This window comes from Equus quagga, chromosome 2, assembly GCF_021613505.1.
Source record: "Equus quagga isolate Etosha38 chromosome 2, UCLA_HA_Equagga_1.0, whole genome shotgun sequence".
In the NCBI taxonomy this organism is placed as follows: domain Eukaryota; kingdom Metazoa; phylum Chordata; class Mammalia; order Perissodactyla; family Equidae; genus Equus; species Equus quagga.
In genome coordinates, this window is record NC_060268.1 from 176,998,172 (window position 1) to 177,025,590 (window position 27,419).

Consider the following 27,419-nt stretch of genomic DNA (forward strand, 5'->3'; position numbering starts at 1 on the left):
GGCAGAAGGGTTCCGAGGACTGCCCAGGCCCATAGTCACTGGCTGTGAAGCCGTCACTCCAGCCAGTCAGTCTGGTCTAGGCTGGTGGGGGGACACAGGGCACAAGACCAGGGCTGGCCATCCTGGTTGCTCACACAACACTCTGGCCAGAGGAACCCTCAAAATAGGATTCTATATAGTCTCAGGCCTGGTCCCAAACTCCACACCGCCAAACCCTGGGAAGGACACATTATGTCTCAGCAAGGTCACAATAGACCACAAAAACCTTCTCATATGTTGAAGAATGGAAGCTATTAACTGTGTTGCTGGCAAGCACAGATGTTGTCTATATCTAAAAATTCCCAAATAGATTAGCATATTATAAAGAATTTACTTTCATTTTCCCCTGACAGATCATAAAAGCCAAAACACAATGCTCAGTTTGAAACTGACAAGTGCATATAGCAGGAGATGCTCTATTAAATGGAGACAACAGCAAAAGAAAATGGTATTTATAATGATTAGCCACCTAATTAATTCTAAGAGTACAATGTCAAAAGCTATAAATCCATTTCTTTGGTAACTGAAGCTCGACATCAAACAAGTCACTTCTGCACTGAGAAGGGAAGCCCTAGCATCTTCCTGACATTTTCACCCGGCGATATGGCTGCTGCATCTGTTTTCTAGGTAAGGTACTCAGTGTACATGGAAAAGCAATGGAGGGCTAGAACTCGGAGAAATTAAATACACATGCACACACACAGAACTGGCAGCAATAAATTCTAAAATTAAAAAAGCTTAAATACCACAAATGCGTGTAAATATTAACAGAGTTCTACGATATGGATTCATTCCTCCATGTGGCAATTAACTCAGTTTAAAGGGAGACATTCTCAGACTTCTGGCCCGTGAAGAAATCCAGGGGCCTTTTGTGTTTCTTCAACTCGGTGTGTGTGGAGGGGAATTCTATAACAACATTATTACCCTCTGAAACCTGATGCATTTTCCTTACTTGTATGTTTAGAAATAAATTACTCTTTGGGGGAGGAGAGGCTGGGGGAAGAGAAGGACATGCAGCCTAAGAGCAAGAATAACACGAAACCAAAATTGATTTAATAGTTGCAGAGGTGTCTTCCTTCCCACACTCCCTGAATTCTCTTCCTAGATTGCAAATCAAAATCTGCATTTAAATAGAATATTTTTAATGTAGAAAAGAGGAAGCCCTAGGGTACAGAGGTATTGCGTTCAATATCCATGGGCACAACATTGCATTTTAAATGAGATGCCGCATTTGGAAACATACTGAATATATTACACAATCCAAATTGTCTTGTTATTACTACTATTTTTACTAACTTCTCCTATCCTAATAGGTGTGTTTCTTTTACGGCCAGGACTGTTAATAAAAGTAATGTGATATTACATCATGCTATCAATTGAATCTTGAGAAAAGATTACACCGATCTAGGGATCTCAGATCTCACAAGCCCGTGGCTCTGACAATTCCAGCCATTATTCAGTGTGAAATTCAAACAGTCTGAATTCATTAACATTGGTTGTTACAAATCTGCATTTTTAGACTTTGCCATAAAATGCAGGAGTCCAGAGCCGGTGACCTGAATCTAACAGCCTTTCATGTGAAGTGGCCGTGCTAACCGGCCTCTCCCAGCCTGCCTCTCAGGATAAAGCCCCCTGTGCTTGCCCTCTCCACGGCTGACCCGGTCACCGCTGGGGAGAGATGGGGCCTGTGCTGGCCTCGGCCCCACTGGTCACACTTAATGTTCCGGCTAACTGCAGAGACTGGAGCCATCGACAGGAGAGGGGGGACCCATGCCAGAGAAGGACGCACATTATTAAAGAGGTGTCCAGGCAGCCAGTCACACTAGGGCACAGTACCTTGATGCCAGCACCTCACCTCTGCTGCGACTGAGATCAGCTCACTCTCACGAAAATAAGAAGTCAAATCCAATGTGTGACACACGGGAAAGGCTTCAGGAACCCCAAACCCTTCCTCCTTGATGAAGGAACATCCCTAGCAGGTTGATGGGAAAGGAGCATACATCCCACTTCCAAAGTCCCAGGAGGAAAACAGGAGAGAACTGTTTGGAGCAAGGCAAGCTAGAGATCTCATCACCTTTCATCTAAATGTTCATGTAACCCAGACTACAGGTGCCTCCTTGGGAGCGATACACTGTACTCCTTCAGCCATGGTCAGGTCACCAGGGCTTCCCCTGCAAGCTAAGCATACAGTTATCTCCTTTACTAATGCTGCTAACGATGATGGCGATGTTGATGTTAGCAGTCATTCTTTATTAAGCCGTTACAATGTACCAAGGACTTCCTAAGCCCTCCTCAATGATGGTTTCACTGAACCCCCCACACTCCAAGATTAAGCACGACTATTCGCCCCCACGTGACAGAGGGGGAACCTGAAACACTAAGCACAGACAGGTTTAGTTTGCCCAAGGTCAACGCCATCAGAGGTGGCCAAGGTCATGCTGAAGCATTTCCTGGTCCAGCCATCAGGACCCTTCCCCCTACTCATCACCAAGGCCACAGCCAAGTCTTTGCCTTGGCAACTGAAATCTTTAAGTTCCCCATGCAAACACAAGGAAGATGTGCCAAAGCCATCGGGCTGCTGGAGGGAGCGACTGTTACGATGCAATTCCACACTAAAGAGCTGGGCTGCTTCCCAGCCAAGTCTAACGCGGCATCAATCTGCTCTGTTTAAACACGCAAGCAGAAGGCTTTCCGGCCTTAAACAGGCCTCTGCGGTACCGCCACTTAAGCCCGTGGGAGATCAGAGTACAAATCAATATGATCCTTCTTCCTAGAGGAAGTTGCAGCCCTATGTCGCGGTTTAGAGGTCATCTTCTGCTGTAATTAGGAAGCAGCAGTGAGTTTCAATTGAATTATGAAAAGCAGGAGCACTGTACTCTCAAAGTTAAGGTTTTTAACAAACATGGGACTGAGGCCGTCAGTTACACATGCAGAAAATACCAGCTTCCAAATCTCCAAAGGCAGGCAAAGGAGGAGGCCACAATGCTGGACTAGGGACCAATGCTGGTCCGTGAAGGAATTTGATACTCAGGCCATCTGTCCTCCAGTCCCAAGGGACCCGGGGCTACCGGACTCTGGGAGCCAGTTGGGCCTTCTTGCTGTCCTGGTAATCTCTGCTCACATGCACTCTAAGCAGCTGAACCACAACCCCTCTCGCCTGTGGGGCTGCCACAAGCACGGCACCCCCAGATTCTAAGAGAGTACAGCCAGGACCCCAAGCCATACAGAACTCAAACTCCCCTCCCTGCCTGCACATCCAGGAGGCAGGGCATGCCTCTGCTTTCCTGCCGCGGAGCGCTCAGGAACACGGCCTTTTTATTTCAGAACACATACGCCTCCCTCAAACAGGTAGTGTAACACGCTGGTTTGCCTTCTGCCTGCAGAAAACACTCCCAGCAAATGCAGAATCAACCCTGCCTTCCAGACAGATGCTGGGATGGGTTCCTGTAGGGGCCCAGCCATTCCACACCCCTCCTGGTCCCACCGCAGCCTGGGCCTCATTCATTCAAAAAACAGTCCTGTGGCATCTATAATATGCAGACCAAATACATAAAATTAAGGAGACAATGAGGGCAGGGGATGTGGCCTCTGCCTCAGGGAGCTCATGGAAATTGCTCTGGAAGGTTGTGTTAATAGAGCACTGCTCCTTAATCCAAGTCCGTCTATAACAAACACCTTTATCCAATTTCACCTGATAGACTCAGAAGGCTGAGCATCAAAAAAGACTAAAATCCTGGGTTTCTGTGCTAACAATGACTTGTGTGAGGGTTGTGAGGCACCCAGCAAAGCCAATCCCAGTAGATAACCTCTGATCAAGAGACGCAGATGAGGCCAGGGGCAGCCTGAGTCGAGGTCTCCCAGGACACAGACGCCACCCTTCCACAGTGCTTCCCACGTGTTCACGTTCCCAAGTTCGGGAGGCAGATGTCCGTCTTCAACCTCCAGAAGTGGGGGGTGCAGGTTGCCACGATCGGCCGAACCGAGGGGCATTCCAGAAAACCCACACGGCCCGGCCTGTGTCCCAACCTCCCCCTGGAGAAGGGGCAAGGCGTGTTCTGAGTTTCTAGTGTCCTGAATGAAAGCACCACCCAGCTGAACAGCCTCAGCCCGAGGGAAACCGATCCCCCACGCTGTGCTCCCTCAGCTGAATTTTTCAAGGAGTTGCAGGTTACACCCTGCCCGGGCCGACAAAGGTTTCCTTTGAGTTAAACAATGTATAGCTGAACCGGAAGAGGGAAGGCGGCCACAGAAAACCTGTTGAGTTACAAGGCACAGAAACCAGATAGCTTAAGATTCATTTTCTACAAATCTCCCATATTAAAAGGCAGAACAATACTGTCCAATAAATCAAGGCCCACTCCAAACGGGTCCAGCTGGACAGAACCTCACGGGGACATCTGATCCCACCAGCCTGGAGAAAGATGGGGGGGGTCCTGTGTGGGAGCCATTGTTGTTAATCAGTATACATCTATGAGGAAATGGAAATTAAACACGGGGATCAGATGCTTGGAACCGCTATCCGTCTATGGTTTGTGTTTTTCATCCTTGCATATTAATACTTTTTCCTAACATTCTATCTTTTTGCCATATATAATTAATTTTAACAGCTTCTGCAACTTACCCCACAGGTTGTTGCTGTTTCTTTTAAACAGTAGACCGCTGAGAAACTGATTTGTTTGCTCCCTGTGTCTAAAGAAACCACATTATGAAATATGTATAAATGTCACTATTCCGGCTGCTTCTTAGGACAAGTACAGAAAAGCATTCCGTCTTACCTCCTTGCACACGAGTCCCCTCACAGCAGATATCCTCATGCGTTACCCACAAGCCCACACACAAAACCCGATGAATTACACAGCATTTTCTTTTAAAACCTCCTATTTATCCTTAACTGGTACAAGTCTAGGGGAATTATCTTAATTGCTACGTGGAAAGAATGAATTGCAAATGCATTCAGTTAACCAAGAAGACTTTATTTTTAATAGCATGGGGCCAGGTGGGAGTTGTCAAGTTTGGCAAAAATAAATGAAATCAATCAATAAATAAAGCCAATGTGTGCAGTTGGGTGTTACATGGATGCCAGGGGAGGAGGACGCCACAGGCAACAGGCCTGAGGACACAGCTTCCACCAGGGACAACCGAATTCTCAGCCCTTTCCGAAAGCCTTACAGCAGAAAGTACATTAAGTCAGGATCCAGAAATCAGACAGGGAGAAAAACTCTGAAAGCACCCAGGTTCTTGCAATATCACGTGGGCTGTTTCTTGAGCTGGAGAATCTCTCTTTAGCATTTGTAGCTGAGGAAGTAGCTGCTAAGTTGAAAGTAATGCCAGATTACACTTGAACGTGGGGAGGTGGTATGTGTCTCTCCATGAAAACCTAGATGGAAGTACAACTGAAACCAAGACCATATTTAAAAAAAAATGTTATTAGTCTAACGCATTCTAGGAGTAGTAATAACAAAGGCAGTGGTAACATAAATGCTAAAGAAAAATATTTACACAACGAAATAACCTTTTCCTCTCCCATTAATCATACCCTGAACACTTGATTAGAGATCCAACGTTTTTATACAAGAAGGTTCATTTCCCAACCCACTCACATGTCCACATATCCACCCTCAATCTGAGCTTACAGTCAACATAAAATGACATTTCCTTCAACAAGCGTGGCCCTTACCCTGTCACAGGTCATCAGACTCCATCCACTCCTCCCCATTCTTCCTGCCTCTCACACACACAGGCTCCAAGCCCCAGGGAAACAAGGTTCAGTCCGCTGACATTTGCCTCTGGTTGTCCGATAACCTGGGCTGCTGTTCCTCCGTCCACTGAGGAGACCACAGTGGGGCAGGAATGCCCTCGTCTGGGGCTCGTTCAGGTCTCCATCATGGCTGGCCTTAGAGGGGCTTTCTCTGCCTACTGAGTCCAGCACACAGCCACACCCTCGGGGGCAAGCAGCAGCCCACGACAGCCCCGCACTTCACATGAACCAAGTGCTCAGGAGCAGGGACTGACTCCATCACACACTTGAGAACAGGACTTCCCAGAGAGCTGTGGCCCCTGGTGGTCATCACCGACCACCAAGGGATCCTGCAGTACTAGCAAAGTCAGTCACACCTCTGCAGTGTCTCAGAAGGGACAAGGGCAAATCAGTTGGTGTCCCAGCCCAGGTCGACTTGCAGGCTCCATGTGCTGGCAAACAGTTCTGAGCATCAAGTGCTTCCCTAATAAAACAGGGGTCTTAGCCAAGGTCACAAGGATCTTGGGAAGAGAGGTGGGCCACACACCTACGTTTCCAGCATAATGCCTGGATGGTGTGCCCAATAATGACACAACACCCACCCCACCATGGGAGAGAGGGCCGGGGGCTCTGCTGTCCTCCAGAAGCACAGCAAGGAGCCATCCCTCCCAAGCTGGGCCCTCCAGGAGGAGCACAACTCGGCAGACCCACCCTGGCAGGGAACCTCAGGAAGTACAGGCTTGCTTATTCCAGACACTTGAATGACAGAGTGAAAATTAAGACCCTCTGTTTCGTTCTGTGCCTCCCTGGCTGGTAAATCAACTTTGATTAGAACCAGCAGTCATGACGGGAGGGAGGTGGGCAACAGCACTAACAGAGCAGAAAACGACCCACCAGGAGGAGTCAGGGGCTGGGGGCATGAGCATGTGTGACTGTGGACAAGAATGGCCTCTGAAAACAGAAACAAGGGGACTAGGTGAATGATCTCGCTGCTCCTATCAGGAGTGGTGCCAGGATTTTGAGATTCTCAGAAAGAAAGGACAAGCAAGGGCTGAATCAACACTCCCCAGAGAATGGCTCCCATGTGAGCTTGGCTCTGTGGCTCAGGAATAAAATCCAAATGAGAACCAGGAACCCAGAGCTCCAGCTGGGGCCCTTCCGTCCCTCTCCACAGAGAGCTGGCTGAAGCTCCACCAGCATCTTCCCCACCGCCCCTGCCGCGGCCCCCTGGCTGCTTCTCATCTACACAGTTCCCCTGGAGAAGAAAGGCCCTGCGTATCTCCCTCTCGGTTGTGGTTTCTGACACTGGCAGTCGTACCTCTGGTCAAAAACTGGAGCAGGATCACACATCCCTAATGCAGCTGGATGGAAGCCACCGCACGGCTGATGACCAGGGCAGGCCAAGAGCTCAGGAGGACCATGGGAGCCCACAACGCTAGGACCATCATGGCCACAGCCACATACCTCCACTCTCCACAACTGTGGACAGTCTTTGATTCTGGAGTAAGGCGATACTTTCCCTTCTGTTTCGGGGGGAAGAAATCTGTCCTGGCAGAAACAGGGCAGAGGTCCTAATGACTAGGAAGAGGACCTCAACCTAACCCCGCTGGCGTGCTAAAAGCCACACCTCAGATGGTTGGCACAGCCTAGTCCCCACGGCAGCAAGGACCTCCCCACCACCAAGCACATCATCTCACCAGTGCCCAGGGACCTCAGATCATCTTTCCCTGGGGCCTCGTGAGACAGATCAAGCTTCTACAACATTATCACAATCGGTCAAAATAACGCAGCACACAAGCTTCTCTGGGTGCAGGCAGCCGGATAGGCTATCACATCTTTGCCAAACCAATGCCACCACTACGCCACCATCATCTTTCAGAACAAAAGCTAAGGGCTTTGATTTGCATTTCTACTTATTTGTAGACATGTAACAAAAAGTGCCTATTTTCCCCTGATGCTTTTGTTAAAATCACATGGTAACTGGGTGCTGCTGCAAATAATAATGCTTAATAACAAAACAGTACAAGAAAAACAATGATCCATCGGACCCGACAGAAAACCAACTCTGCTTCCTGGAGAAGGCAGCAAACCACAGGGCACTTTGGGTTTTCATTTTATAACAAGTAACAACATACAGAACAGACAGTAAAAGCAGAACAAAATGCAACAGATCCAAATGTAGCATGTTATCACTCATCAGTAATGACAAAATGAGTCTCTTAGGGCGGAGAAAGATGAAATGTTTGATTTGAAGTTATTAAAAAAACAAAAAGCCACAAACTAAATACCAAGTCTAGAATAACAGGCATATAATGCTTTTAAATCAGGACATATTCAAAAATACTAAGAGGACAAAAATGATGTATAAATGGTTCTAGTGCCTCACAGGTTTGCCATCCTGAGGCTGTGACTTTTCATGAGTTTTGTGTTTTTCATCTACTTCCTTCTCCTCTGCCCACATTAAAAAAAGGTGTGTCTAGACGAGAGACCTCCACAGGTAAGTTATCAACTTACAATCCACATGTGGTCCTCCCTCCAGCTGCAATCCAAGATGCTCCTCTTGTCTTGGTATGCATCAATCACAGGTGGAGGTGAGTGGGCAGCCATCCAAAAAGTGGGTTACAACTTACTGGCCATACAGAGGAGGTCCAAGGGCTAACATGTGCTTTCTGGGGACATGGAGAACTCTGCCCTGTGAGTCTATGCAAGGTGGTCAGGGGCAAAGGTCAACTCCGTGGCAGGATGCCCAGTGCTGGTGGGGCAGCCAGGCCAACAGGCCACAGTCAATGTGGATGTGGCTGTAGACACCACAAGGCATCCTCCTGGCACAGTGGCCCTCCTCCACTTCTGGCCAACTCCAGTGTTGTACTGAGCCACTCAAGCTCTTCCAGAATGCTATCAAAAACTGTAACCCAAAATTATGCCAAAAACGCAGAAGTGCTGGGAACCGCAACAAAGGCCAAGTGTCTGAGCATGCTTGGTGCTCAGGGAAAATTTATCAGGAATTGTACTGCAATTTTGTTCTGATACTGGATGAATTTATTATGCAGTGTTAACGTTCCTCTCCCTGAGATGGAGACCACTGCTAAACAGAATCTTGCAGTGGTTCAATTATTAGTTGAGTCAAATGAAAATGCCATTACTCAACCATTTTTGATACTAAAAAAGCCCACTGCATCCTTACACTATGAATTACCACATTTTTATCTTTAGAGCAGTTTTTCAACTCCACAGTGTCTGCAAAATGTACCAAGCCTCACTCTCAAGTTGTGACTCTCCATGCGAGATGATCCCCCACCAGCAGGTGAGTCTCGGGCACCTTTCGATGAAGGACTCCAGGACTGGGCATGGCCAGTGCTCGCACATGGGAATGGACACCTATGGAAGTCAGACGGATTTCCATCACTGTGACCCACTGAAAACATGTTCAGCCCCAGCACTCAATACTGGAACTAACACCTGCCAACCCAAGGCTCACAAAGAATTTGTACAACAATGTCTCTGCCTGAGAATCCTGGGCAGAGTCCAGCACAGAGGGTCTAAAGAGAAAAGGTTTCTTTAAGAAGGAGGAGTGAAAATCAGAAAATAAATAAATGTTGGCCTTGAAAGGCAAAACTGGATGTATATGGTTGAGTGACCATCATGACTTACTAATAAATACACCCATGTTCCCCTCAAAGAAGGTTCAACGATATTTCTAGTCTCTCAACTTCCCACTGATAAGATTCTCAGAATTGTTCAAGGATCACAGAGTCTCCCCTGATAAGTAACCCTCTGTGAATTGCATGTTCTGCTGTGGCCTTCTGCCGGGCAAGCCTTCTCAGATCACTCCTAAGAAAGTTTCCAGACTTCTACATCAAACTAAATCTTAAAAGACAAGGGATCTTGGTGACCATCCCAGGCCAACCACTCAATTCACAAAAAAGGCTTTCAAATGCCTAGAAGAGGTGACCTGTCGGTGAGCAGACTCAACAGGCCTAGGTCCTGGGTAGCTGCCTCAGTGTCGCCAACTGACCCTGCTCCATGGGAAAAGGGAGGGAGACACACAATGAGACCCTTCCCCAGGCCACAAGCCACTCAGCTGGTTGGGTTCAGGATAAGGGTCAGCTCGGCCCCCCAGGCGGCTGCCCACTGGTGCTCACAGCCCTGAGGGAAGTTAGGCCTAAGTGCACCGGTGGTGGACCCGACCTTTCTCTGAGCCAGAGACTCTGTCCCACGCAACACTTCAGGCAACAGCCTAGGGGGTTGACGGAAAGGACACTGAGACAATTTGCTCACACATTCTTTTTTCTTGCTTTACAATGATGTTGTTAGCTCAAAGAGAAAACATTTTTTTTCAGCAGGATAAAAATCAATCACTTCTGAGAAGTCGCCACTTTGAGTAAGATCCAGATTCTGTGAAAAGTGGCTAGAGGTGTGTTGAAACTAAACTCAGGATCCCCAAACCTTGCCATGGGTGGAGGACTGAACTGCATCAATTGATATTTTCTCAACCACACTCCAAACGCGGGCAGACAGAATGGAATGCTCTCCTCAGCACACACCCACACGCCCAGTCAACTCCACCAGAAAAAATCATTATCTGTCCAAGACATCCTAGAGGTTGGTGACTCTAAAAATCTAAGCTCATTAAAGATGTGCCATCATCAGCAAGCTGTTTTCTTTCCAAAGACGTCCGTCTACCATTTTATTTGAGCCACTGTGGTGGCAAGAGACTATTTCTCTAATTCATTTTTATTCTTTGTAATTAATATGTCGAGAGCTCCTGACACGACTTCCATTGTGCCTTAAGTTTCCTAGTCGTATAATTTTCATTGACTTATCTCTTCGGCAGCAGCAACAATCACTTTACACTGAACTATACTGCTTCAGAGTTAATTACACGTATTTTGCTTTTGACAAATGAAAATACCAGATGCAATTAATTGAAAGACAATCAATATGATCCTGCTATTAGACATCCCAATGAAACATCCGGAGGCTGCCGGCGATCCATAGTCATCAACTAATTGAAAACACATTCCAAAGGGGATTTTAGAAAACCTGAACTTTTACCTGGAGATATTGTACAATAACTCACCAATATAAATCTGTCCACAAACTCTACAGTTCACACGATGGGCCGTCTGTCTTTTTAAGGGAATCCAGCTTCATTGGTTCAAAACCATTTAAGGCGATGAAACCCTGAAAGCAAAATGAACTGGGTCAGTGAAGCTGAAGCAGTGATTTTTTTTGCTGTTTACATCTAGCCATCCTTTAATTGCATTTTTCCAATGCCTTCGATTCTAAGCTACCAGAAGTTATTAAATGGTTTCATTAAAAATACTATTTGTCTTGCTTTAGTCACACACCAGATCAAATTAAACAGTAGAGCACCAGAACAAATGAACCCTTTCCATCTATTTTGACACAAAGCCAAGTGTGCCAAACCAGAAGGTGATATTGTCTCATCAGCGTGAAAATGTCATTTAGCTTTCTTTACATCTCCAAGAAGCAAGCAAAGGGACAAAACAATCGATACCTTCAAGCAAAAAGTATTACCAACAGTTTGAGAAATATGGAATTATAAAGTGCCATTCATAAGCCCATGGTTTATAAGTTATAAGTGCTATTAGCATAAATGCTGACAACTGTTAATCCACTGAAACTCTGATTAACGGTCGCAGTTGTCCATTAATAGAAGGCATTTTAACTTACTACTGAAATTGATTACTCAGTTAAGAATTCAATCCTAATGTTCAATAAAATTGCACTTTCTTGGCAAATGCAATATGAAATGAGGTGATGCATTAAACTGCCCTCACATTTATTTTACTATACGTGGAATGAAGAGGAAATATACGGTGCCATCACGTTATCTGAACCACTTCCTGTACACACAGAGCTGTGGGAGCGGCAGGTGGGGAAGTTACTCGTCCTGAGGCCGACAGAAAAGGCAAACCCCTGGGCAGCAGACCCGGCCAGGTGTCTTTTCTGTAGTTTTCCCACGCAGAACAGACCGAGTTTCAAGACTGGGGTTGCTATGTGACTGCAGTGTCCATATCTTAAGGTAGTCTTTCTCAAGTCCCACGAGAAAGGAGAAGTCCGTTTCACGGAAATGAACTGCTACAGCCACTGCCGACCCTTTCCCAGTCTACCTTACGGTCAATCAGGATTCGAATGGTATTATATTACAATATGTATGAAATGACCATAAGCAGCGTCCCAGCTACACTCTACTTTTCAAACCATTCAAATCTTAGGAAGCCAAGATACAGTTCATAGATTTTCTCCTCTTTTAAAACAATGGGCTCATCTCTTGAGATCCAATCCTGTGACATGTCCTGCACGATTGTGCAGCAAGTCAGAGAAAGGAACCACTGGACCTCCCAGGCCTGTCCACTCCCCATTCCAAAGGAAACCACACTGCTGGGTGGTTCTCTCTGTAATGTAATGAAGCGGAGCATTCGAGGGTTCCGACATCAGCCGGCTCCTGCTTCACAACTAGAACCAAGTCAACGGCAAAACGGTTCTCAAGAACTACTCAGGAAAAGGGAGGCCTCTCCAGTCAGGGTTACCATACACCCAAGGTCAAGGAGTAGTTCATCCCAACTGCGCCCCCACATCACCTCATACCCCAGACTTTCTACTTCAAGGAAGCTGGGGGGGGGGGGGGGGGGGGGGGGAGGCAGGATACATTCTACCCTCTTAAGTGCTAGGAAAGGAGGGACAGGCATAGGCTCTCAATAGTCTCAAGCCTTAGTCTAAGGACTCAGTGCAGTTTCCCGTTAACTAAGCACGTACTACAGCCAAAGGATCATTCTTTTAAGGTGGCAACAGTTTGCCTAGCAAATTCCTATCCACCCTTCAAAACTCATCTCATAGGTATCTCCTGTAACACCCTCCCTACTCTGATGGCCAGGCTGCTTCATCCCCTGCCCATCCCCAAGTCTCTAACCGTTAAACACCTAGATTCCATGATATTCATCTCTGGATTTCTCCATATCTGGAACATAGTAGGAAATCAAATATTTAACTAATTCACTGCATAACAGAAGTTATATTCCCTGTATAGTATTGCTTGTCCTTGCATGTCATGAGCTTCCTTCTTCCTTCTATTTCCAATGCTTTGCAAGGTAGACAGTCAAATGTTTATGGATACATATATATGTAAAGAAAGAATCTCCAAAAATACAAGAAAGTTATACATAGATATGTATACATATATATGTGAAGGGGTGGTCCCTTTTGGGGCACCCCGAACTTAACCACTAGGCCACCGGGGCTGGCCCACTTCTTGTTTTTTAAACAAAGATCTGAAGACAAATAAAGCAACATATTAACATCTAATTAATCTTAGTGACAGGCACAGACTCTTAATTTGAGATACTTCACGTAAAATTAAACAAGGAACAGACAACTGTGCCTGTGCAGAAGGCTTCACAGAGGAGGTGAGGTTTCAAGGAATTTCAAGCCAGAAATTCGGGAGAGCCTGCAGACTGCCCGAGCAAACGGTGATGGCTTATTTAGCGGATTAATAACATGAAAAGGCCTGGGAGACTGTCGGAATCTTTAAAGCAAGCGTCCATTGTTACTTCAAGACAGAAAGAAGTACTTAAAAAGACTGGAACTACAGAAAGGCTAAAAACTCAAAAACACTTGTCTCAGTAGATGCTTGATGACAGTACAACGTGGAGCAGCGCCCCGCAGATTCGCCAGGGGAAATTTTCTTGGCAGAATTTCTCTAAGAACTTCCAGGAGTCTACAAGACGACACAGAAATGACTTAGCTGATTAAAATCACCACCGCTCCTAAACCAGCACCCACAGGAGCCTAAGCAGGCTGTTCCACTGAGTAATTTGGCCTCGGTGAGGACACGCCAGTCGGCTCCCAGGTGACTCAGCTGCTTCTGGCCAGGGAGAAGGCCTCCTACTTTCGGCCTGTGCCATCAACCTGGGTAAGTCTATTAAGCATCACTTGGTAAACGTGTTCCACCTACAGGTGATGACAATGAGGGGTGGGCACCCCCCCCCACACCCACAGGAGAGGAACAGCAGCACCCAGAGCCTAGAAGATTCTGAACAAAGCTGTGGACCTGGGGTTTTCTACACACAGGAAACTAACAATTTAAGACACAATGCCTAGAAGGGTCCCCTCCACCTGGATTTTCAGTTTCTTCTGTGAAGTCAGGCACATGAAAATTACATTTTAGGTATATAGTTAAGCCTACTTTTCTGAAACTGAATGAGATGAACCCCTGGAAAATCTGATTAGACCCTAAGATTTGCTCTAAAAAGGTCTGGAGGAGCGTCTGAGAGACTCCGCCCTGGCTCATTCCAGGAGGACCAGTCCTGCCCTCACTTGAGCTTCAGCCCTCTTTTGGAATGGCTCCTGTGCTCTGCTTCCGTGCCCTGCACAGCATCAAAGCCCTCCACCAACCAAACTGTCGAGAGAGGAGAGGGCACTGGGGCGGCTCAGCCTGGGTTCCGCCAGCACCGTCGCCCCTGGGCTCTGCCAGCACCGTCGGCACATTTACCTAACCAAGTGCCCACTTTCTCGCACTTACTCTGCATGAATTATTTCTAATGCTGTTTCTTGCATCCAAGGCTTTAATGTGCCAGCTCTTGTTACAACTCGGGACCTGCCCTGGACCCCACCTGGATTCTGTGCTCTGACTGACTCACACTTGGGTTATCTAGGCTTGAAAATGCCCCTCTGCTGTCCTGCCACAGGTGGCGGGGGCTGCTTCACCCCGTTTAAGGGCAGAAGTTCCTGCCTCCTCCTCTCCAGGATGGCCAGTGAGGAAGAGCGTGCTGGGCTTGGGCATTCATGAGAAGGAGAAAAGTCCCCAAGCGGTAAACGTGAACAGACGCAGGAGGCCCGGGTGCCCGGGAGAACACCAACCTCATCTGGAAGCTGCTGGAGGCTTCCATGGGGCTTGCCCTTCTCCATACTGCGCTCGCCTCGGATCCAGGGGGCCCATTAACAGTGACTACTTAAACAGAAAACCAGAAAGTAGTCCGCAAAACCATCCCTTAAGACAGTCACAAATTTACTGCAGTAAAGGGCTAGTGGCAGGGGACAGGGAGGGAGTGTGGGGTTGCCAGGACACCACACAGAAGAATCCCAGGTCCCACAGGCCACTACGAACAACTCTCTGGGACTCCGTCCTGCCTGAGATGGGCAGGGCCCTTTCAAAGAGACAAGGAAGTTGGGCCTGGAGCCTGCATACAGCAAGTACTCAGTAAACACTAGTCATCATCAGACTTGGCACATGACTCTAGGACAAAGTTTTTATCATCAGCATCTTCTAAGAACCAAACTCATCTCTGCCCGTATCATGAGATAAATGGCTCATAGTTAGCACAAGAATCCAACACTCCTCACCGGGTCACTGAGGAGACGACACGCTCCCCTGGGAGGGTGGCCTCATCCTCACCTCACTGAGTTGTATGCAAGCAGGGCTACGCCCCAAAAAGAACAGGGGACTGGGTGAAGAGCCATCCAGAATCCTGGCCTTCTCTTGTAAATGTTCTCTTGGCACAGATGCGGTCGGCCGGCGCTCTCAAGAGGGCTCCCGTTGTTATCAAATTTACAACTGAGCCCTGCTAACAGATTGCCTCCAGGAAGTGCGCCTCCTCCCGCAGCTGCAAGGCCCCACCTCATGGCATCCTGCTGCCCACCGTGCCGCCTCGGGGAAGGGCGGCCCAGCCGGGGCTGCTGCCCAGAGGGACCCACAGAAAAGGAACCTGAGCCACAGCTCCAGAGAAGGCTCACCCTGCCCAGCCAAGGAGCCCATCGTGACCTGAAGGTCTGTGTGTCCAGCCCCCGCAAGCCCTATTTCCATCTAGTCACCCCTCTGCTCCAGACACTAGCCCCATAGTACTGTTTTGGGGTGTCAGCCTGTGCGAGAATGGAGTGACTCTCGTGATGGGGCCACAACAGGGACATGAAGGCATGGGAAGTGGGTGCCAGGGGCCTTCCCATGAATCTACAGCAGATCCCCACAACTATTTCGAACAGCAGATGGCAAGAAGTCTCAGGCAGATGTGGAACCCAGAAGTTCACAGAGAAACCAAATGCCTGCCCTCCAAAACTGACCTGCTTGTATCAGCAGGAAGTCCCTCCGGCCAGACACACAGACACACACACAGACAGTACGCAGGCGTTAATTTTGGGCCACACGCAGCTGCACCAGGAGTGCTTTTCACAGGGTGCCGTGAGCACCCGGGGCCCCTGCTCCAGAACGACAAGGGAGGGGCACTGGGCTCCCTGTTCCGCACCCAGCCCAGCCAGCTGAGTGGCTCCTCGCCCACACACTGGCCACCCTCAGCAGGTCTCCCACCGTGAGGGTGACCTTCCACTCCCTGAACTCCCACCTCTCGTCTGCCCTCCCCTTCAGAGTTGCTCTGAGGCTGTGCGGTGCAAAACGACCCACAGCAGAAACGGGATAGCATCGGGGCGGCCACCAGCAGCCTGGGCAGGGAGAGGCAATCTGCATGCTGGGGGCACAGACGGGCATCTCTGAGCAACAGAGGGAGGGGAGGGGTGGGGCAGGCAGCGGCTGGGATTCGGCCTCGCCCCTCCTCTGCCGCAGGGCTCACCACGCTGGGCCACACGTGTGATCTGCCCTCTAACCAGGACCTCAGGGTGACACTGAGGAACAAGCCCAAGTGGCCTGGGATGGCGCCCCCACTCCCTCCCCATGTGTATTTTATGCGCCTGCCCAGTCTTTGGTTATTAACTCAACCCCAAAAAGCACAGCCCATCAGGCACGATGCAGTGTGGAATTCTGGTTTGGCTGTCACATGGTAAAAACCCAGGAAACAGCAACGTCCACCAAGAGCTACACATCCCGAGATCGGCCAAGACAGAATTCACACGGTGACCCGAGACACCTTCACCTCAGCATGGCCAGGTTATTCCTTCTCAGGATTCAGTTCCACCCACTATTGCCTAATAATAAATAAACCATATGAATTAGCTTTGAAACAATTATCCTTTATTCATGGGGGAGAAAAGCCAACCCTGAAAGCTAATTCCTTCCAAGTCCCCACACAGCCCAAGCTGGCATCGAGACACTTAGGGTCAAATCAACACTTCATTATAATCTCCCAATGTCCAAGAGTTTTGACTTCAATAAGAAAAATGCCCTCCAGGCAGAAACTTTACACACACAGTCTTTAGGGAGAGAATGTTTGTGGAAATTTTGTAATATTAAATATGTTCAGCTGGTTTTAAGTTTTAAGAATGTGAAAAGGACCAAGAGCCAAGATTTTAGAACTCTTGTCTTCAAATATAAGGACAGCCAGTGGAAAGCTGTAAGGGAAGGCTTGGAACTCTGCCACTTTTTTAAGGAAAACAAAATAGGATATTTTCTCAGTGCTGTCTCAGATGCAGTCAATTAATGTGTCCCTTCCTCTGCTCCATCTTCAGCTTTTTACTTTTGTACCCTTCAGAGACAGCAGATTTGAGACGGGCTGGGTGACCAGGAGCAGCCTGGTAGCACTTGCTGGGCTTCAATCTGCTGGAGAAACGCCCCACTCTCAGTGGCTCCAGCAATGGACACAAACAAGAGCGTGAGGCTGCCAGATGGGGCAAAGGGGAACGGAAAGAACTGGAAAAACGAACACAGAAAGCAAACTGATAAATGGGTACTGCTGATAGGGCTGGCACAGGCCAAGTTTTGAAAGGGAAAAAAAAGTGAGTCCATGAGCAGCAACCCACACACACAATGACGTCATTTTGGGAATTCAAGCTGCAATCCCACACCCCAAACTGGCCTTGGAAGGGAAGGCAGCTGGCCTGAGCAGCCTGACCCTCGGCTCACAGCAGCTTGGCTGTGCCCCACGTGTCCACATAAGAAAGTCAGACAGGCCAGGAAGCTGCCTGTTGACTCAGAAAAGACCAGAGGAGTGGGAGGAGTCCTGGCTAGGGGGCCGGGACCCCCTCAAAATCAGCCTGGCTGAACGGGAAACCTGGACGCTGAGATCTCAGTGGACCTATCAGGCCCCTGTGGCCAGCAAGAGGAACAGGTGTAAACGCACATCGCAAAAAGACACTTGCAGGTGTCTCATGGATGGCCTTTCCTGGTTCCGCACAGTAACTGAACAAGAAAGCTATTAGCCCAGGTGCGCAAACCTCTGAGAGCTGGTCCGGAACCTGTCAGAAGGAATGGAAGGAGAGATGGGCTAGTCCAAGAACAGAGCTGAGCTAGTGGTGACGTCTAACCTATCAGGCATCTTGAAAGGATGCCCCGGCAGGCTTCTCTCCCTGGTACAGCAGAGGGCACCACAGAGGAAGAGGTGTTGTCTAGGCTTCTTTCTGTCAGGCGCCCCAATGACACCCTGTTTTACAGGGGCCACAGGGTCAGACGGCAAGCAGAGGGTCTCCTGAAGCTCAGCACAGCGACATAAAACCCATCAGCCAACAATCTTTAAAACAAAACCCACTGATGAGGGAGCCACATGTTGAAGAGTTGGCAAGACAAACCCCCACTGCGGTGGGAGAATGGAGGGCACCTTTGCTGAAAGCTTAGGTTCCACCCCCAACCCCATTTTACCCCTTAGACAGTAATCAGATGAGGAGTCAAGATTTACATAAAAATAAGAAACCATCTAAGATGTCAAAAAGAGAAAATAGTTGGATAACTACCTCTCCCGATAAACTATAGAGATATGCAGCTATCAAGTCACATCTATATATCATAATATATTATATCTGTATCTCCAGTTCATTTAGTTTTAAAAATTCAAAAACATTTAACGACATAGGAAAAACACTTACAGGCTACATGGAGAAACAAACATATAGAATCCAAATCTTACATAAATTTTAAAATATTCTTTCAACAGTGAATTTCTTTTTTTAGAGTATACATATATGTATGATACAGAAAATACACCCCAAGTGTTAAAAGTTATTTTTCCATGCTAAAATTAAAGGTGATTTTTAAAATATGTCTTTCAAATCATAAAAATTGTCTATTATTTTAATTTTCTTCATACGTTCCTATATTTCTGCATGTTCTGCAAAGAACAGATTTGCTGCAATCTGGAAAAAGCACAGTGAAATGCTGTGGGCTCCTACCTCAAGAGAGAGGGAACTGAAGCTGGGAACGCTGAAGAGAGAGGCTGCCTCAGTTCCCAGGCCGTGGCAACACTGCACGATGCCTCCATCAGGAGGTAGTCCCTAAGAACGGCTGCACTACCATGGTGGGTTTCGAAGGAATTAAGGGATCCCCTCTATCCCCACGCAAGTTCAATCTAGAAAAAGGGTGTCCCTCTTGGGGATTCCGACGCATACGTCCGAGTTCCAGTGGCCAATCAACCTGGGAGAATCCCAGGGGGTACGGACAGGGGGAGGCGCCAATGCAGTGGGATCCCTCAGCCCCAGTGGGGAGCTCCGGACCCACCGTCCCCCAGAGCCCACTGCAGAGGACGGGACTTAAGCACCACCGGGTGAAGCCCAGGCAGACTTCACAGGTTCCAGCCAAGTTCCTGGCCACAGATTAGACTGCAGACACAACAGCAGGGAGAAGCATAAAGAAAGGCATTATGACTTGAGAATCAAACGGCCAAGTCCACGATCTCTGAAAACTTACTCGCGAGAAGAGTGACCTGCCTTAGGCTACATGCAGAATGCTGAGCAGGGCAGTGAAACTGCGGGAGAGCCCCGCTGAGCCCGCTGCCCACTGTGTCCTTGCCCCCACCCCTCACGTGTCGTAGAAGGCACCGCCTGCTGTGCCTGTTGGTGGTTGGGTTAGTTGGTCAGCTCAACACCAGCAGAGACAGAATCCAACTTTCATCTTAGAGAACCAACCAACCAATGTTTAAGAGCTCCGGAATGAGGTTGCGAGCGGCCCTAGAGAAGTCCCCTCACCCCCGGTTTCGCTTCCTCACGGATGAGCCCAGGATGGGACCATCAGTACCTCCTTTGTGGGCATCACAGGTGACACTGCAGGTAAAGTGCTCACACGGTGCACGGCCCACTGGAAGCACCGAAATCGCTCTATTGTTTCACAAACACCTTACTAACAGGACTAAGTGAGTTCAAAAACTCAGAGTCCTGGACAGAAAAAAGGCCTAAAGAAATTAGGTTTTGTTTTATTTCAAACTAAATTTATTCAAACCCAAACCTCCAGGTTCAGGGGAGATTTAAGTTTAAAAGGACGTACATCACTGCCATCAGATGGCGCAGCGGCTGCACCTGCAACATGTGATGTCTACGACAAGGCAGGGCATGTTGCAGGAACAGCACACAGAACAGCTCTGCAAACACACTGGAGGGAAGCACCCAAAGGTCTAACTGAAGGTAATGTCATGGGGCCAAAATGTATTTCCTTTAGGGGCAACAGTTCTATCCTTAACAATAAACCCCAGGGCCAGAGACCTCAGAGACTGTCTCATCTGGGAATGTGGAAACCACCCAGCCCATCAGAGACAGAGGTAACATCTGTCTTGACTCAGTCCTCCCCACTCCCCACTCCGACGCTGTCAGGAACACTTCACAGTGGTGTAAACCCCCAAAGAGCCCGACACCCACAACAGAACAGCCCCTTCACATCCGACCAGAGTGCAGACCACCCGGTTGTGTTGGTCTCTGACACAAATGCTGCATCCTCTTACCCAGAGGGATCCAGGACAAAGAGAGAAAAGCCAACAGCCCAACCAACCTAGGCACACCCGCAGCCCCCACAGCTGTGTGAGCCCATCCCAAGCACCAGGTGGGTTTTCAGTCCAGGTTCTTCCTAGGTCCCAAATCAGGCAGCACTGCCTGCAACCAGCAGCAACAGTGTTACTCTAGGCAAAGAGAACTGCAGAGCCTCAAAAGAGCATGTAAATACTATCTGTTCATTCATAGGCATCAAGTAAATAACGCTGGGAAGCCTGAAATAACTTCCACACATACCTAATTATTCAGTTGCATTTCATTAATTTTGAAAGTACAGACAACGTTTTAGCATGGATGTTCATGGGGGTAATAATTCATAAATGCTGTCCTCACTCATATGATGAATGTGTAAATAAACTCACATGTATATATGTTCAAAACACGGTGCAAATTTGCTTTCTGAAGGAACGACAACTCAAAATTTTCATTTTGAAATAAGATTCTCGGGACTCATAATTTTACAGTTCTCATGAAAGCATGCCAAAGCCACCCAGGTGCCCAGGGCTTCCTCCTAAAGAAACCATGCCGACACAGCCTCTACTTCCTTTGTGCATCAGGCCCGCACCCCACGTGCTGCCATAGCGTGACTGCTAATAAACGTCAAAATTCAATCATGTTTTATTTCTCCACATATTTCAGTCAAAGTCCACTGCAGAAACACACAACACAAATAAACAAAACTCACAGGATGAAAGGGGCTTTTCCGCTGGTTTCCTGAACCAGAAAAGCCAATGTGGCACCAGCTACTCCGAGCATCACCCCAGGAAATTTGCCGAGAAATGGGGCCAGCTAAGCGGAGGACAGAGACGCCCAGTTCCCCTTGACATCAAGCGAGGAAGAGTGGTCTTCTCTAAGACGGGTTTCCTCTTACCCAGTGCTCCCGTCTACAACTGGGTCAAAAATCTTTGAATGGAATATTCCTCATCAGTAGAAAGGGACAAACTAGTGACACATGCGACACCTTGAATGAATCCCAAATGGAACTGTGCTGAGTGGAAAAGCTCAATCCCAAAAGGCTACATGTTCTCTGATTCCATCCATATAACGTTCTTAAATGACAAAATCACAGAGATGGAGAACAGATTAGCGGCTGTCAGGGTTAGGGACTGGGAAGGGGGCAGGACATGCCAACTCTCGAACTTTCTCTGAGTGAGCTGCGTCTTGGAAGCCAGCCAGCCCCGTGGACAACCACGTGCGCCTGCCATGAACTGTCTTGGCCACCTGAAGTGGGTGTGGCTACAATGAACCGTTCTGTATCTTGACTCTGGTGGTGCATACTGGAACCTATCCACGTGATACAATTGCACAGAAGTAAATTCATACCCAAATGAATACATACAACGCTCTGGAACCTGAATAGCTGTGGATTGTATCGACACTAATTTCCTGGTCTGTTACTATTGTTTTGCAAGATGTGACCATGGGGGAAACTAGGTAAAGGGTATGACTTTACTTACAGCTACATGTGGTTCTATGATTACTTCAAAATAATAAGTTTAATTACAAAAATAATAAGCAGGTTTGCCCTGTCTTTTTGGTTTGTTTGTTTAGTTTGGCTCGCGTAGACCAATAAAGAAGGCAATTCTTTTCTTCACTGGATTGGTGTTTACAAAAATGAGCCAAGCCTGTTGACACGATTCACGCACTGAACTAGGATCAGTTTCTCTGGCCCAGGAGCCCATCCTGCCCCTCGGGAACCAGAGCTCACAGCTCCTGAACCCTGACCTTCTCCACTGAAGTTGGCAAAGATGCTTGCTACGTAAGTTCTTTCCTGGGAACGGGCACAACTGACTGGGTTCTCTCTCCCAGCTGCTGCCAGGCACCCAGGGCTCCCCAGGTCACGTCTGATAGAGGGCGCCTTCTCTGGTGGAAAAGCTCTGGAGAGGACGAGGGACAAAACCAGCCCCCAAGGCGGCTCTACACTGGGCAAGTGGGCACACGGGCGAGGACGCCAGGACTCCCTGACAGAGCCGGGCTAAAGCGAAACCACAGGCAGCAGGCTGGAACAGGCCAAGACCGTCCTTGGCTGACACACGGCTGTATGCTGGGCTGGCCACCTTCCAACACCCAGCTCGCTCAGAGAAAGTTCTGGAGCTGGAGTGTCCTAGTAGTTCACCAGGGCCAGGCGAGCCACCTGCCCGAGCTGACCCACAGCGACATTCCTGCTTTTCCAGCAGCCTGGGGACCTTGCTGGTGCCCTCGAACTCCACATCAGCCTTTTGTGACAAAACTTAATCACACTGTATCAACCTAAAGGTCCTTTGTGGAGTTCCGTGTCTGTCCTTCGAGATCCCCTGTGGCCTCCCTTTTAAGGAGAGCTGGCACACACTGCTTACACTCCCTGGTAACTCCCTGCTGATTCAAAGAATCCAAAAGAAGAAAATTACAGGAGCGTCTTTGCTGTTTCCGCCATCATTGTCTGCAGGGTTAGCTTTCTCCAATTCATTCCACAGGAGTTTATCCTCAATGTCTCCCAGTGACAATAATGAAGGCACCTCCCTCTCCCCAAAATGTGCCATTAGGGACAAGCATACCCATGAAAACATATTTCAAGAATAATATTATTTTTTCAGATTCTATAAACCAACCCTTCAATAGTCATTTACTCAAAAAGCTGAACAGCTTTCAAATCACCAACACTGCCCAGCTTCCAAGCCGCCAAAGAATTAACCAGCGACTCTTCCACAGGAATAAAAATTACAGCCCATATAAATTAAATATATAATTTGATTAAACATGTTTATGTCTTTGCGATGACATTTAAAATAGAAGTAATCATTTTCTTTCTTAAAAGAAAAACTCTTTCAAATATAATTTGAAGCTGTCAAGCCTATTTCCTGCCACAGATCTTTTAAATGTCACATACCTTCGAAAGGGGATGGCAGCTTCCTTTTAAATATGCAATTCCAAACAGTGCGTTCTGAACCAAGCCTGTATTAAAATACACCGCTGGCATTTATCCTGATTAAGAATGGCCCTCTCCCCTTGCTCCTGATGGATCTGCTCAGGAGCAAGCACCCAGCCGCTCTCTCCCCATCTAACTCCAGAGTGGTTGGTGCCACTGCAGCTGGCCGTGACCCACAGGGCCCGACACCAAGTCACACCCCCAATGCCTTAAGGGGGCAAAGGTATCCTCTTATGATTCCCACAGTTTCCCTCCCAGCTATCTTGCTGAACTCTGCGTAACCCAATTTTGGCATAGCATCAACGGCCCAATTGTAAGACACTATTAATCAGATGCAAAGCAAACTCCGAACTCATTCTCCTAAGTCAATGACCTACATATTCAATTGCTTATTCTCCAACTCAGTAGCAAACACCGAGCTATATTTAAACACAGAGCACAGATGTATCTTTCTCCTGAAAGGCGTAGAGATACAGATAAGCCTCATACTCTAGCCCTCCTCCTCTTCTCAACTTAAGGAATGCAAACCTTGTCAACATCAACTGTTTGGCGAACTATGAAGAGAACAGGATGGTCCATGCCTCCATTATTTTAATAAGAAAGTACTAAGTGTCATTTTTGTAAAAAGCAAATGTGAGCAGCAACTCCACTGGAACTAAGCGAAGTGAAGCCTGGTTCACACCTGCCTCCCCAGCACCTGGCAAATAGTAAGCAATCGGAAAGAAAATGGATGGAACGACTTAAGTCAGTTATGTGTGGGTAACAAGCATGTTACATACCAAGTGTCCAAAGGGGATGCAAATACTCCTTAACTGCTGAACCTCGGTACTAGGAACTGACATCTGAATAATCCTGGACCCAGTGGAGATGACAGCAAGAGGAGCAGAGAGCTCTCAGAGTCTAATCTAAGACTGGGTCGGGGGGACTGGCTTTTCACTGCCAATCTCCTGCTATCTTGCCCAAATTTGATGAAATGAGGGCAAGTCAGCGCCCCCAACCAATGTTGGAGGAGGATCCTAAGAACATCAAACCTTAAGATGGCAGGTTTAAGAGACCAAATAGAAGATGGATCCCAACCCAGCCCAAAACCACAACAGGTAGCCTCCTCCTGGGAAAGGGGTGCCGTACTCAGGGGAAGGGCAGGTCAGGGAGGGGCCAAGACCACATCCCACAACTCCGGGGGGAGGCTTGTAGACAGACTGCAGTGCAGAGGACCATGGCTGAGGGGACCCACTTCACAACCAAAGCCCAGATCCAGGCCTGAGTCCAGAGACCTCAGCTGCAGACACTTTCCTGCCCTATCCAACTGTGTGACCTGAGGCAAGTCCCTCCGCCCCTCGGAAACCAACTTCTCAGGAGTAAGGAGTGGAATGCCACCCAAAGACACCAGGATTCCCGAACGCAAGGTCTAATTCCATTTAAAATAGGCAATCATGAAACAAACAAAGCCAATTCTCAGTCACTGGGGCTTGAAAGAAATCAAGAGGGTGGAGAAGGAAGAGTTATAAAGGAGACTCCTCTTTGTCTTTGGATTCAGGCAAATTCCCTTTCTTGGGCAGCAAACTCCGCCCCTACAGCGTGGATAAGAAGGGATGGTAAGCACCACCCATGAGGCCAGAAAGCATGGATGAACTGAAATTCAGAGTGGGCCCAGGCCCATCAATCAGTAAAGTGATGTTCATGTTCCTTCTTGACCACACTGGCCCTTCTGATTGCTTCCTGCACCCCCAGCCTCTCCCTAAGAAGGGAGCCTTCCTAGTTAACACCACACATACTCCCATCTCCCCACAGCTTGGCCCACAGAAGTGATCAGCCAGGTTCCTCCCAGTCAACTCTCCAGGGCTCCAATGTTGCATTTTGAGCCTTGCTATCAAGCTTTCATTCTTATCACCTACCAAATATATATATACATCTTCATACAGTCATGCATCGCTTAACGACGAGGATCCGTTCTGAGAAAATCATCATTAGGCGATTTCATCGTTGTGCAAACATCAGAGAGTGTACTCAAGGGGATCAAAATTTGCCACTCCAAAATGCATCTCTTTAAGATGAGGATTACTTTAGGCTGATTATTTTTAAGAAACAAACTACTCAGAAAGTTTCTCTTCTTACCTCTCCCTTAACTGCCTCAGAGAATTCAGATTAAAAAGACCTCTCAGGAAGCCAGCTATCACCTTAGCATCACAGGAACTAGGTGGGAGACAGGGAGGAACCTACAAAAGCCTGTTTGTTGGGCTCCCTCTGTGTTCTTCTGTTTCTGTGCGGCCAAACACTTGTTTTTCAAAGTTTGCTCCTTTCTACCTACCTGTGAATTGCCTTCCTTCACTTTGAAGTCCCTGACTTTCCTCACCTGCAATATCTTCTTTTGTCTTTAGCTGAGGATGGTATTTAAGGTGAGGGCTTCAGCCATTTTGGCAAGTTACTCAGTTTTCCTGGGTTTCTCTTATGCATACGTGTTATTAAACTTTTTGTTTTTCTCCTGTTAATGTCTCATGCAACTTAATTCTTAAGACCAGCCGGAAGAACCAAGGGTAGAGAAAAAGTTCTTCCTCCCCTACAGTACTTCCCTAGGCTACATGGTACTAATCATATGGGACCACCATTGTATATGTGCTCCACATCGACCGAAGCATTGTCACATGGTGTGTGATTCCACATGTGCATATTTATATATACATCCAAAACCCTGGTGTGGACTCTTGATGGTCAAAGCAAGCAGCCCTTTCTCAGCTGCCACTCATCTTCCCAGCTGAACCTCACACATACCACTCTCACCATTTTGATACTCCAACAAGAGAGGCAGGTACTATGAAGAGAGGCAGACCTGCAGATAAACACAACAGAACCTTGTCTTCAGGGAGTTCCAACAAGCAACAAGAACAGAACATCCTGTGCTAGAGACGCAGACACGGAAGGAGAGCTGGAACTCTGCTTAAACTCCCATTCACACGCTCCCAGATCAGTTCCTTCTGCCAGTCCCGCTAAGGAGCCCCGGACGCACCTCATCACCTGCCTTCCAGACATTTGCTCGCCAACTGCAGGTCCCACCTACCCCTGAAACTCAGCTCACCCACAAGCACGGTCATCATCGCCTTACCCCTTGGAGTCCCTGTCTCTAACCAAAACAAACCCACACCCAGCCCTATCTTCCAGTTTGGGTTACTGGAACCACCCAGACCTGCCCCAACTCTTGTCCACCTCCAGGTGTGAGAGGCCAGCAAGTCATCCCGACACTGCCCCTGCACATCAATTCCTGGGCACGAAGTAAAATTCCAACCATCGTCTCTAAAACACCTATCAAAAGCCCCACTGAAGTAAATACTTTTTTGGAAGAGAGAATGACCCACTCCAGTTCAACTGATCAATATCAATTGGCCTAGAGGCCAGCCCCATGGCCGAGTGGTTAAGTTCACGCACTCCGCTTCAGCGGCCCAGGGTTCGGATCCTGGACGCAGATATGGCACCACTCGTTAGGTCATGTTGAGGCGGCATCCCACATGCCACAGCTAGAAGGACCCACAACTAGAATATACAACTATGTACTGGGGGGATTTGGGGAGGAAAAAAAAAAACGCACTATCTGTGACGCGCAATAAAATGAGATGTATATACCTGTACACAGCTCCCGGTAATGAAGCATTCTCTTTATGACCAGCTGAAGGACACATGCTGTCTCTCTAAACAGAAAGAGAGAGAGCTGTTCACAATAGCCAACTACCCTGAAATTTGCAGTTGCTGTGTTTGCATTTTTTATCAGCTCTGGCCCTTCCTCAATCTCATCCCCTCTTCTAGCATCCTTTTTTTTTTTTTGCTGAGGAAGATTCACCCTGAGCTAACATCCATGCCAATCTTCCTCTATTTTTTAGTATGTGGGCCACTAACAGAGCCATGTAGGTCCACACCTGGGAACCGAACCCAGGCCGCCAAAGCAGAGGGCGCTGAACTTAACCACTAGGCCACCTGAGCTGGCCCAGCATCCTATGTTTTTGAGTCCTCAAAGTACTTGCTTGAAAGAGGCAGGATATAAATAAATAAAATGGAATCCACTCAAGAGGACACATTAGTAGCCCTATAAACCAAGTC

At 47.9% G+C, this 27,419-nt stretch overlaps 1 protein-coding gene across 7 annotated transcripts in view; it reads right to left on the reverse strand.

Moving 5' to 3' along the window:
• Positions 1-27,419, reverse strand: part of CTBP2 (C-terminal binding protein 2) — a 165,715-nt gene that overhangs the window by 105,826 nt on the left and 32,470 nt on the right. For 6 of the 7 annotated variants that reach the window (XM_046652648.1, XM_046652651.1, XM_046652644.1 and 3 more), the window contains exon 2: positions 10,857-10,960. The exons of the other annotated variant lie outside the window; for it this stretch is intronic. The gene's annotated coding sequence lies outside the window, so the exon portion shown is untranslated. The remainder of the gene's footprint in view (positions 1-10,856; positions 10,961-27,419) is intronic. 7 annotated transcript variants of the gene reach the window in all.